Genomic DNA, 13,162 nt, shown 5'->3' with positions numbered 1-13,162 from the left:
AATAAATAAATAGATAAAAAAAGAAAAGAAAAAAAAGATAAATGGACATGATTTTGAGTTTTGTTTGTTTTTAGCAGTTCATATCACTTAGTTCTGGTTGAAAACAAGTTATTGATTTTAAAGACAGTGGAACATGTGACATTTAGAGTAAAGGTTTGTTTGAATGGTGGGAGTGGTGGTAGAAATCTTAGTAAACACCGCACCCAATCCAGGCCTGCCTGGACATGAATTTAAAGAGTACATAGTAACCAATCTGCAGTTTTTAGTATACACATGTTTGGTAGGCAGATCTATATTATGGTTACGTAACTCAAAACACACACACCTCAAAATTACTTTTGCTTTTCCACTGGAAAAAAAAAACTCTGTTGTAAATAGTATAATACCCATCTGAACCTCAAAAGAAATGAGAGAACTCAGAGAAAGTAAAAATAAAGTCAATCAGGTTGATGTAGTTGTGATGTAGTTGTGATGTAGCTGTGATATTTGTTGTGTAACTGTGAGTCTGCTGACTGTACATCTGAAGCACAGGATGCTGACCCTTCGTTTCTGATGCAGCAGCATACTCAGTCTGACTTCTGAGCCAAACCCGACAGCTTCCGGTAGGTTAGATGTTTTTGCAGTATGAACTTTACAATAAAGAGATGCCACAATTATTGAACCCAATTACACACACACATGTATAAGATAAAAACTTGGAAAGTTATGCTGGAAATGTATTACTTTACATGAGGCTTGGATATTTTAAATTAATTATTTTGAAATAATCCTGTGTTTACTCTCGATATATTTGGCTGATATACATATTTGTGTAATAATTTATGACTAAAAAAAGTAAAAACAGAAAATCTCAAATCTAAAACGGGATGAATACCTTGTCACTGTATGATAAAACATCCCATGTGGAAACAGCTTTACCTGTCGAAACATTTTCATAATTAGATCTGTGTAGGTATTTGCCCTTTCATTTTGTATGTTTTTCCTCATTTTGATCTGAGAAAAAGTTCCACAAAGCCAGAATATCTAGCAGCAATTAAATGATGTCAAGTCTAAACATATCTGAAACTTATTTTGCAGCAAAATAGAAGAGTTAACTAAACATCTGGTTTTGCTTGCAGATGTCGACTAAAAGTATGGACTCCTGTTGAATATATTGTATATTCCACATTTATAAGATTTCACAAAATTATATTGACAGAAGTTAAACTTAATGTGTTATAGCTATAACTTATAAAATGATGGCTTTAATGTGTGTACCTGAACAAACTGCCAGAGCATTAAGTTGTTCTGGTCTATAACAGTAATTTACTGGTGCAGTCATGCCTCAACAAGTTCCAATAAATTAAAGAAGAAAATCTGTTTCAGGTCATACTTAATTGTGTTGACTTGATCTTATAAGGGTTTTACAACCCTCCTTGGAAGAGAAAATTCAAACAAGAATTGACACAAATGGATTACTGTTTGTTTTCTGTTTCGGCTATTAGGCATTTTGATTAAACGGAGAAATCTTGTTGAAGTTTAAGCTCATTTAATTGCCCTAAAACGCACCCCTCCTCCTTCTCTCCCACCCACTGCTGTTGACCGGCGCGGACGGTTACATAACATTCACACCTTAAACACGAGGCTACCAGTATATTAAGCCCTTTTGCACTGCAGCTGGCTTTTGCACCAGCCCGGTTCCGTTCGACCCGGTCCTATTATTGGTGTTATGGCCCTGGACATTTTGCATTGAGCTGGCTACGTCACGTAAATCGAATTCTTGCTAAAGCTACCAAGGCGATCGCCACAGCAACCGCACAAGTTTTCTTGTTGGGTCTCCTGTCCCGCTTTTTCTGTGTGCGCTCAGGAGCGAGGAAGCTGAGGGAAACATTTACCTCAGCTTTACATTTAACGAGAAAAATAATTTTAAGAAAAATCTCATATGAATGTCGTCTCTGAGCTGGACTCGAGGCCAGCTGAACTACGGCACGCGGGATTTCCCGGCTGGAGCGACGCCAGATGCGGAAATCCCCTCGTTCACAGCCTCGCAGACTTCTGATCGGTTCAATTGGAGAAATGTTATTTACATTTACCATCACATTCTTTGGCTGAAGAGGCGATTGTAATCCCAATGTAGGGTAAGAATAGATTATGACGGAAATTTATTGATGCTATATTGAAATGACAGCCATCGGGAAAGTCTCGTGCGCTCCTGTTCCAGAGATTTGATCTTTGTCCCGCCCCCGCAGTCAATGAACCAATCAGCAACTCCAAACCAGCCCAGAGTCATGCCGAGAAACGCATGCCCAGTTGCGCTCTCGCAGATTGATGAGAAAACTGACTGAAATATGACCGAAGAGAAAACGTTTTAAAGATATTCGTCACATTATTATGTTTCTTAACCATGAAAGCCCTAAAACGGTGGGTTTTATTTCGTAGATGATTTGAAATAAATAAGGTGTTGACACCTTTATTGAGACATACGAGTTTTATAGACAGTTTTTGATGAATATGTTATCCGCTAATGGTTTGCTGTTGCTGGGCTTCAGATGACGAAGCATCGAAGTCATTCAATGCAGATGGAGGGTTGGAAGTAAAAGCAGCCCGTTTATTTCTACTGATCAAAATGCCTAAAGTTTGTGTCATGTACAGTTGTTCTAACCAATAGACAGAAAGATAAACGTTATTTTTGTGTTTCCATGTTAGTTGGTCACAAGGGAGTTAATTTTAAAAACTTACCGGAAAAAATACGAGAAAAGTGGATCAACAATCTGGGGTTAAAAACACCTGCGGAAACTAACAATGTCAGAGTTTGCAGAGCCCATTCTCCAACAGAAACCACAGCATTGTTTAAATTGTATTTTCAGATATCTTATTGGACAGTTACAAGAACAATCACTCAAAGAGTGCTAACTTTGTTAGCAGCTAGCTTAGTGCTGAGTCATGGATAGAAAATATGTTCATTTAGTGGGACTTTCATGCGAATAAAAACCTGAATAAATTAAATTTAACCTACCATACAGTCAGTGAGCTGTGACCATTCCCCCACATGGTTCGTGTCTGGACAGGAACCATGTGGGTCGCAGCGGTTTCTGTGGATTGCATCAAATAGTTGACCTACATTGGACCTGAATCCAGCTTCCTACAACTCAACATGCAACTCCACCATAAATTTGGGTTTACAGAAGCTAAGTAAATTATTTTCCACGCTCATAGAAATAAAATGGCTTAATTCGTTGTTAGCGGTAGCATTGTTATAGATTAATTTCTTAAAATAGCACAACTCATTACTCCACAGTCATTTAATGCTTATTTTTATCCTAACTGGTTGTCCCAACCTGAAACAAAATAATTGTCTTCTCCAGGCTTTTGAAAACTCTCTTCTGGTTTGTTGTTATGAACTCTGGAGAACCAGATAGTTAGTTATGTGGATCACCTCAACACTATGTAAATCCTCAAGATTATAAGACAAGTCTTTTTTTTAACCAAGATACTACAGATCATATCCTAAATATTTTTTCGAGATACCTCGTCTGTTTCAGCCTATTTAGGGCATTAGCGTGCTCGTGATTCATTTTGCTTTGTGGAGACATCCACTATTGGACCTCCATTTGAATTTTAGGCATCATCCGGGTCACCAGCAACTCCCCGCTTTTTCTTTTCTTCAGTGTTAAGCTACACCCTAATAGCTTAACGCATGACAATTTTATATCGACCCTTAACTGTCTAGTAGTTTATTGATGTAGGAAGGGATGCATTTTAATTCCCTATTCTGCCAATATGTGTATCCCATTTGAAAATTATACCAGTAACTCAGAGAACATGTATGATTATGTTGAAAAGCTTAAATCCCTCTTAACTGTTTATCATCTTAAAAGTTCTACTCAAATAATATCAGATTAATGGCAATGTGATTAGTAGGCCATTACTTTCAGACTGACTTTTGTTTCCAACATCAAAAGCAGAATATAAAGTAACATGTATATAAATATCTTGTATTCTGTGTGTCAATTTAGTTCCTGGTTGTCTCTCTGCCCTTGATTGCTCCCAGCTGTGTCTCGTGTTCCTTGTTGGATCCTGGACGTGTCTCTGTCGTTGGCTATTTCTGTTCCAATTGCCACCAGTGTTTGAGTTCCTTGCCTAAATGCAATCTGGACTTTTTGCAGGGTTAGCGCCGCCGAATCTTGGGCCACGCAAATGGGCTGCGTGGTGCCAGCGGTGCCCCCGGCCGTGCAGCACCTCCCGGTCGTGACAGAGGCTGCGTCCACGGGTCTCTGTCGGCGAGGGCCCCCGGTTCCCTTTCCCAATATGCGGGCCGGCGTCCCGGTCCCGTCCACCGCGCTCTCCCTTCGGCCCGGAGAGCCGGCGGGTTCTCCATCCTTTGGAGTGACTGCAGCCTCTCGGTTCCTGGGTTCAACCGAGAGGCTGCAGTCCCGGTTCTCTGTTACCCGGGCCCCTGGTTCTGTCTCTGGGGTAAGTGGTTCGGCTGGAGGTCCTGGTTCGCAGAGAGCCGTGACTGCAGCCTCTCGGTTCCTGGGTTCAACCGAGAGGCCTCTGTCACCCGGGCCTCTGGTTCTGTCTCTGGGATGAAGTGGTCGGACGGGGCACTTACGTTTATGACGTAGCCGGAGGAGTCGTGCCTGAATCCTGACTCGGCTTCTTGGACCTCAGCCGCTCTCATGTTGCGGACCACGCCCGGCCTGTGGCCGTAGAGAGAAGCTATGTAGAAAGCCAAGAAGCCGTAGAGCTGGTGCCGCAGGACCACGTCGCGCCTCCTCTGCGATGAGTCGCGCAACAGCGTCGGGATCCACGTGCGGCATTCCTCCAGGCACCTGCGCAGAACCGGCGCCGTTACAGTGCGTTTCTCCTTCTGGTCCTTCACCTGGATCTGATGCAGGACGACGGTGGTGGAGATCTGCCCGGCGGCGGACTTCAGGGCCAGGGTGACGGAGACCAGTCCGTACTTGGATACCGTGGAGCCCTCGGGCGGAGTCTCTTGGAAGTAGGTCAGGAACTGACCCGTGTTGACTAGGTACACTTTGACTGTGGTTATCTGCTTGCCCTGCTTCAGCAGGTCGGCCGGCCAGCCGAGGACCCTGTCGGCGTCGTCCATGAACCGCCAGGACTCCAGCCCGCTCTTCCCCTTGGCCATTCTGTTCAGGAAATGGGTCAGCCGGCCCATCTTGGACCTCGCGTTCTCCACATGCTTTTTCGAGGGCAAGGCACCGACAAGGTGTCTCCTGTAACCGTCCAAATACTGTTCCATGCACTCTGGAAAGTGGATGGTTGTACGCACCGGCTCCTTGGGCTCCGTGGGCTCGTTGGGCGTGGTGGAGGTGGGACTCTGTCTTCCGGATCCGCCCTCCTGCGGGTCTTGCTGGTGCTGGCTCCCGGCTCCGAGGAATCGGGCTCGTCGGGGGTGGGAGGCGATGGTGGTCCCGGAGACGGTGGAGCCGTCGTCGTCGTGGTGGTGGTTGTCTACCTCCATCTGCTCCTGCTCCTCCGTCTCCATCTACTCCTCCTCGTCCTCCACCACCGCCGGCCTCCCTGGTGGTGGTGGTGAGCTGCGGGCGGGCCGAATCCCCACCACCGCTGCCGGAGCACCGTGGCCTGCCTCCGGCAGGTCCAGCCCGGTAGCCATGGGTGGTTCGGGTCTTGAGCGCCTTAGCTCCCTCAGCTTGTCCAGCGTCTTGCGCCGCTGGAGGCCAGCCAGAAGACGCCGCTTCTGCCACGGACCCAGGTCACGGTGGGACTCTTGGAGGTGCTGAGGTGCACGGCGGCCGTCGTAACGGCAGCCCTGCACCGGACACGGCATCCCCTTCACATTCACCCGCCCCCTGGCAAATGCCAGGAGGATACGATGTTCCACCGGGTTCCTCACTTTGTGCTTGTCGTCCAGGTGTTCCCGCAGCCGCCACGATCTGCGGGTGCACACTGGACATCGGTTGACGAACTTTGAAGCGGTCGTGCTACTCACCGTGCTGCAAAACTCCAACTGAGGCTGGCAGGCACGTGCCTCTGGCCAAGTAGCCGGTGTCCTAATCAGGCGTGATGCAGCACACCTGCGGCTAATCGGACCGCAGCACACCTGCGGCCGAACGGGGCGCAGAGTCCGCCCCAAGAGCCGGCCCGGATCCAGGGACTGGATCCTAGGTCCCGTCCAGCAGGCAGCCCCGCATCTGCGGCGGCGCCTTCCCCCCCGTCCGCATCCGCGGTCGCCCAGCCGCAGGTGCGGCGGCCTTCTTTGGACGCTAAGTGGGGAAAGTAGATAGGGCATGCAGATATCAGCAAACTAAGAATTCCCTATGCCAAAAAATGCATCCCCCTCCTGAATTTTAGAAATGAAGAGTTAATAGGGATTTCACCATTTCCACATAATCACACTTGTTCTCTGAGCTACGGGTATAATTTTCATACCAATAGGACAATTGACAGGAGATGCAGACATGGGCAGGCTCAGAAATTAAAATGCATCCCCTCTAAAATTAATAGACAAGACAGTTAAGGGTGATATAAAATGTTCTACATAATGGACGAAGGAATTAATTTTTTGTTAAAGGGGAGGCTAAAAACACCCCATGACTGATTCAAATCAAGAATGTTAAAGTACGGGGGAGGATGACTATTGTTGCACACTCGATTCATAAATCCGTGGCTGCTGTGATTTACTGAGTTTACGTTCCTCACTTAGCTGTCTCGACTGAGATAATCACATCTCCGTCATTAATACAGCAATGTACAATTTGTCTTATGAAACTTTACAACTTAATGTAACAATCATACAACGCCTGTTGGTAACTTTTTACTACTTCTGCTTACCTGAAAATACAAGCAACAATCATAAATCCGACGTGCGTCACACTATGGTTGCTATGATCTACTGAGTTTTATCTTCTTCAACGCAGACATCTTAGGACCCCAGGCTGCCCCAAACGCCTGTTAAAAACTCATCCCTTTCTAAACTAATTTCACTCTCAGCCAGAATAGTTACCAACTTATATGACTGTACAGCTTAATGGACTATGAAACACAGTGCTTCAAAAATAACAAAACAAAATTTTCAGAGGAAAGAGAATAGAATCATATTTTATGGAAGGGTGGGGTTCCTTGATCTAAAGTCCCCAGCAACTGGTCCCCCACACTATGACCAAAACATTGATGTTTTGGTGAAAGTGCACGGAAAGGACTCGTGGTCGGGACATCCATCCATACAAAGGTAAGTTGATTGGTTAATTGTCTCCAAAGTCTCCACAAGTAGATCTGTATTTTCCTCCATCTTTACATTTCTCGGTGTTTAAAGGAAAAAATAAGCCAGGCGTGGTATAATGGAACGAAATGACTTCGCAGGGCAAAAAAAATAAAAATAAACACATTAAATGGTATTCACGTGGATCTGTCATTGATTTACAGCAGTGTTAGTAGAAATCTATTAGAGATTAATATGTCTTCAGGTTGTAATAAAATGTGCATTCCGGGAAAATGTAGATCAACATTTTAAAAATCCTGTGTCTTGCAGAAATTAAAATATTTCATCCACTAGCTACATGCTGTCGCCATGCAATGACCAGACTGACTCCCTCTCCTTCCCTGCCTCTCTATATGCTCCCCCTGCCCGCCCTCCTTCATCTCAAATCTGACATCCAGAGCAGCGCTGAAACGGACGGACGGCTCTTCCTCTCCCTCCTCCCGCAAACGCCCGGATGAGAGCAGTAGCAGCAGGCGACATTCAGTGGTCGCTTGATTTGGCCGAGTCGAGAGGGTAATCGACCCGGACCGGACGGGAGCGACAGAACCGTCAGCCACTGCTGGAATCTCGGCATTTTCGACGCAGCCCACGTAGACGCTGTTCTGGGGAAATACACGCAGAAGACAGACAGGCGTGGAGAAGTAGGAGGCGGATAGGGAACGGTGGCACATTTCTCCGCTTGCGGTGTCCTATTTCGTTGGTAAGTGCATTTTGTTCAACATTAGAAAGCCCCGCTGACCATGCGGATCTGTCCTCGGTGGGATTTCTGTCGCGGTTTGCGGCTCTCGTGTGCTTGGCGTCTGTGGGGGCTATATTTTAGGAAGGAAACGGGCCTGCTGAGTGTGAATTCAGCGTTTAAATGCACAAGTATTTAAATTAGCTGACCACAATAAACAGTAACATATCACATTTCTCTGTTGCTTTTTCAAACTCCTCACCATTTTTGCACGTTCAAGATAAAAAAGGTGTCAATCTTTCATCTCTGTATAATTTTAGTGAAAAATGTTTTCAGATATAAGTGAATTGAGTTGCACGTGTGTTGACTCTACAGCTGACAATAGCACCAACTCATTTCCCTTCATTTATAGCCTGACCGATGTATTTTAACGATTAAGCGAAGCTGCAAATTCCAACTAAATGCAAAACCAAGCATCCAAGAGATGCATTCACCTCCTATCAAGTCAATTAGTTGTTCATCACTCGAGTTTATTTCCCTCTGTTGGGCTTTTCGGAGTAATCTTTGTTCTGAGCATGCGCACTAAGTGACGCCGATGTCTCCCCATTGCCCAATAATAGTGGTGACATAAGAGAAGATTGTTTAAGTGCCGAAATGCTTGAGGAGACTTTCCCTTGATTTTTCTGTCTCCCAAAACTGGTCTGTTACTGCCTCAATGTTTTCATAATGTCAGTTTGAATTGTTTTCAGGGGCTCCAACTACACAGACAATCAGGACATCATACACAGTATAACAAGTTAGTCATTATTGCGTCTCATTATTTCAATGGCTAAGCATATCCACACCCACAGTCCAGGGATTTGTGAAGAATAGACACGGGCCAGTTGCCTGTATCTAGGCATATTGATTTATTTTATTGAAATTGTTAGTTCTAAAACAGCTAAAATTATCTATGATGAGAACCATATTGCTATGGTTTAGCAATAGCATCAGTTGAGTGTTTTTGTGAATTGTGGAGATAAACAAGTCAGAAAAAGGTTGCATATAATTTAATTTTGTTATGTATTATTGTGTGGAGAGTTTGTATTACAACCTGATTCCATTTATATTGGTTGTAATTACTCTACTGGCCAGTAGACCCTAATAAAGTATGTTCGGGTCATACTTTGTTATGACCCAAATATAACAAAGTTATGTTTGATTATTTTGGTTTCATCAAAGCAAAATAACCGAGCAACCTTCTATCAGTAAATGTTACATACTGAAGTTGCATAGTGTGATTAAAAGTCACTTTTAATCGCTATTAAAAGTTACTTTAAATGATCACTTGTTTGTATGAACTTACAAACATAACTGCTACACCACATTCTGGGAGAGAAAGGTGCATCAACTAAAAACGTCAGGTACAAAATTACAAAAACTAAATGACCAGTGCCTGTTGACTACATTGACCTAAAACACCCAATTTGTGCTCAATGTTAAATACGCAGACACATGTTGGATGCAGCCTTCTGTCCATTTTTATGTGTGTGTTCAACTTGTGCACCTTAGTCATTTGGAATCTTCCAGATCCATACCCAAAACCCAACAAACAAAGCAATACCACCAAGAATCATGAGAACAGAATGGTGTAGGATAAAAAATACCAAAAAAAGACAAAGATGTTGATGAAGACAGCGTTAGAAATGGTGTAACCTCTCCATTCGGAGGCTATAATGTAATAAATTGTAAAGACAGTCCTCCAAACCATGTTTATTAATGTCTGAAACTTTTCTGTAAATTCGTAAGCTAACTCAAAGCTGCCCTCTAGTTGATATATTATGAAACAGCCATACAAAGTTAAAAAACAAAACGTGAGGCTAGTGACACTTGACAGCATTGGCAACCAGCAGCGTGTGAGAGGAGGATAATGAGCTTTAAGGTGCTACACGGTTATGACTTGAGGTTTGAGTTGAAAGTTGATTTACAGATTTACACACACTATTTACACAAACCTTTTAATTCAAAAAGATGTATCTGCATGAGTATGGAAAAACACGTTTCCCAGACGGTTTTATTATTGATTTCCTCCAAGGTAAAATCTGAAGTCAGAAAATGTGTTCCAACTACCGAGGGACTATGCTTGAATTGGTAGTTTAGCCATCAGTGTAGTTTGGTAGACAAGTTGCTTATCAACAACTGGGAGGAAGTGGGTAAATTAGCTCATCAGCAAGGCAAGCTCTGTCCTGGGATGCCCTCTCAGCCCAGTTCAGATTCTACTCCATGCATCAAGCTGTTGCAGAAACGGAGAGCTCCTTCAGTGACAGTCTGCTGCATCCTTGGAATACAAAAGACTATTGAAGATGCTTTGCTTGTAAATTTGACTGTATTGTACAGTCAATTCATTAAAAATGGACCAAAATGGACTTGAAATACTTAAAATTGGAATGAAAGAAAAAAAAAAGTAAATTAATCACCTTTCAAAATACTCTTTGAAATACAGGAGTAAATCAAATGTATCCCTCAGTACAACAGTATTTTCACCTGCTGATCATTTTACGTCTTTTGTTGCACAGTAAATATTTATAAAACTACAGAAGAGCTTTAGAAATCATATGGTGGTAGTTGGTTTAGATGCTACTTTCATGTGTTTTACAAGCTGTGTCCATATTTCATAACACTGATAAGTATGCTAAATATATATTGAGTTATTTTCTATTTACATACTGTGGATCAGATAGCAGTCAGAATGAGGTTTCATGGGTTAATTATTGATTAGACGACAGCGATGAGTCTAATCTTCAAAGAAGAAAGTTTGGTTTTGCTTTGGCCTTATGTTTTCTTTCAGTTTTTTTTTCTTCATGAAAAGCTTTTCTTATAAATATAAGCATCGGTTGTTTGACACAGCGAAGCCTCCCCACTGGGAGAGCCAAACACTGATTGCTGTGTCTTGACTCATTTTAAAAGCTGTAAGACAGATATGGACCTGCAATACGATAAGGTAGTTAAATTAATGACTTCCTTCTTTTTATATGCTTGGCATGAACATAGGAGTGGATTGTCTGGAGTTTTGTTGACACGTTTCTTAGGAACATGTTGCTGGCCCCTCCTTCTACTATCTCAGCAGTGTTTGACAACATACCAACCCATTTTTGGGCCTTGCTTATGTAATCTTACCATTTGTACCCTTTTTTAATCAAAGCAAAGACAAACAGGAAAGTGAAACTGGTTTCTGTCTCCATACATCCTTGTTTACGGCTTTAAACGTTTTGCTTCCTCCAAGCTTGCTTACCTGGTTTGCACATGAATCATGCATGAATTTAAAATCAAAATGTAGCTCTTACATGTGGACAGTTGGATGCTTTGGGTTTTAGGAATCAGGATTTCCTTGTTTCGCCTGACAGATTTAGCCATGAATACGGCTTTTGACGTTTCATTTAAAGTTTTTAGAATTTCGGCTATCATCTTGGGGAATTAAGGTGGGTTAAGAAAAATGCATACTTTGACTGTACTTTGACCTGCCTTTTGTGAGTATAATCCTTTTGAAAAATAAAAATAAAGGAGTGATTCACTCTAAATTGCTGGTTCTGTGTAACGGTGTGCAGCCACAACACGGTCAAAGGAGGAAATGCTATCCATAAAACCAGAAGCCTCGTCATAAACGCAGAACTGCATGTTTTATGTGACGATAACATGGGTATCTGGAGCTTATGTCATGCAGGTTTTGTTGAACTTGGGTGTCAAAAAGAAGTTGGTGTTTACATGCACAGACATGGTATTCCTCTGTTTTTATATTCAACAGAATGTTAAGAGAAAGGAGACTGATTTTCATAGGGGTTTGCTTTCTCAGTACACATTATTAGGAAGTCTTATTTTCTAAGAACCATGGGCTGTTAATGAGTCAACACTTTATTTCACATCAGTGTCAAATTCACCTTAAGGCTTTTGCTTACAGCAGGTGTCCTTCATATGGGGAGCAGGAGCAGGTCACACTACGTTACTTTCTAGTCTTACTCTATGCAGGATGTGTTTCTCTGAAATGATTTTTATTTGTTTCTTTCAAGATATGCCATGGCTAATGTTAATAAAGTATGATACATATTTACTTTTCTGTCCTGATTTAAACATCCATGCCTTTCTCCAGTGTTCACTCTGGACCGGTCACCAAGCCATCACTGGGAGACTCACAAGAGAGACATCAATGAAGTTGAAGTCCAGATCTAAATCTAGTTTAGAACCTGTGTCCAGCCCTGAAAACAAGATCTATAACTATTTTGTGAGGAATAATTGGCAACAACTTCAGTTTATAGATGTGCGAAACTTGACATATCCCAAGCTTGTTTTTGGCCTCGTATACTAGTAGGAACAGAATGTATTTTTAAATGAGCAAATAAGCTCTATAAACGTCACATTGTATAACAATAAAAGATTTTGACCCTGAGAACTAAGGAGAGGAGCAAGGAGAAAAAAAACCCAGAAGCATTGTAAATGCTCTTTGGTTCAGTTTCCATGATGGCGTGGCTCCGTGCAGGCTGGCCCTTCTGCCAGTGGGTGTGTCTGTGTCTGTGGGTGGCAGGGCAGTTGGCACTGGAATCAGGAGTGTCACAGTCAGAGAACAGTCTGCCTCTCTGATCAGCCCACCTCACCCTGAGAGCACAATGACTATTATGTCGGAGCCCTGTTTTGCTAGTGTCACATGATGAGTTTGGATCTTCATGCTGCGTGTGTATATTGTTGTGCTTGTATTAATTATGCTAATCCATGCTGTAAAAAAGCCTGGTTAGAATAATTGATCACGTGGTGCAAATGTTATCCCAATATTGCTGTGTGAAAATTAAGATATTAAGCATTAAGAATGCACCTTGTGTGTTTCAACAAGCGGCTAGTTCAGTAATGAGGGAACAAAAGGCCTCTTATTTAATTTGAGTCATGTTTCAAGGGTCAGTGTAACAAAAAGTGAAGGGGGGAAAAAAAAACAATAAAAAATCATTTAAGATTTTAATTGGAGCAGATGTCACCCTAAACTCTTACTCTTTTGCCAAATTTGTATTGTTTGGAAGGAAATGCTTCTAGAGAGCTCTTATTCAGTTCCAAGCATAATGAAAATGTTTGCTAGCTGAAATGATTGTCGTGCTTTTGTTTTTACGTAGCATTCTCTGTCTAAGACACAAACCTCAACCACCCTGTGATTTTCTGCTGACATTTCCTGAGTGATTGATTGTGGTATCTTTAACAGTCTTCAAAAAGAATTTTGGCATTTAGCAAGAACTCATTTTGTAACT

The 13,162-nt window shown here is 42.7% G+C and overlaps 1 protein-coding gene across 3 annotated transcripts in view; it reads left to right on the top strand.

The window, feature by feature from the left end:
- The first annotated feature begins 1,896 nt into the window (after nt 1–1,896).
- Nucleotides 1,897–13,162, top strand: part of slc20a2 (solute carrier family 20 member 2) — a 52,774-nt gene continuing 41,508 nt past the window's right edge. The window contains exons 1-2 of one of the 3 annotated variants that reach the window (XM_055039131.1): nt 1,897–2,117; nt 7,624–7,925. The gene's annotated coding sequence lies outside the window, so the exon portion shown is untranslated. Of the gene's footprint in view, nt 2,118–5,441; nt 7,196–7,623; nt 7,926–13,162 lie in introns of those variants that run through there. The other 2 variants (XM_055039130.1, XM_055039129.1) reach the window with 2 other exon arrangements.

Source organism: Poeciliopsis prolifica, unplaced genomic scaffold (assembly GCF_027474105.1).
Source record: "Poeciliopsis prolifica strain line A6 unplaced genomic scaffold, Auburn_PproV2 SCAFFOLD014, whole genome shotgun sequence".
Taxonomy (NCBI): Eukaryota; Metazoa; Chordata; class Actinopteri; order Cyprinodontiformes; family Poeciliidae; genus Poeciliopsis; species Poeciliopsis prolifica.
This window is presented reverse-complemented; position numbering and strand designations above follow the sequence as displayed.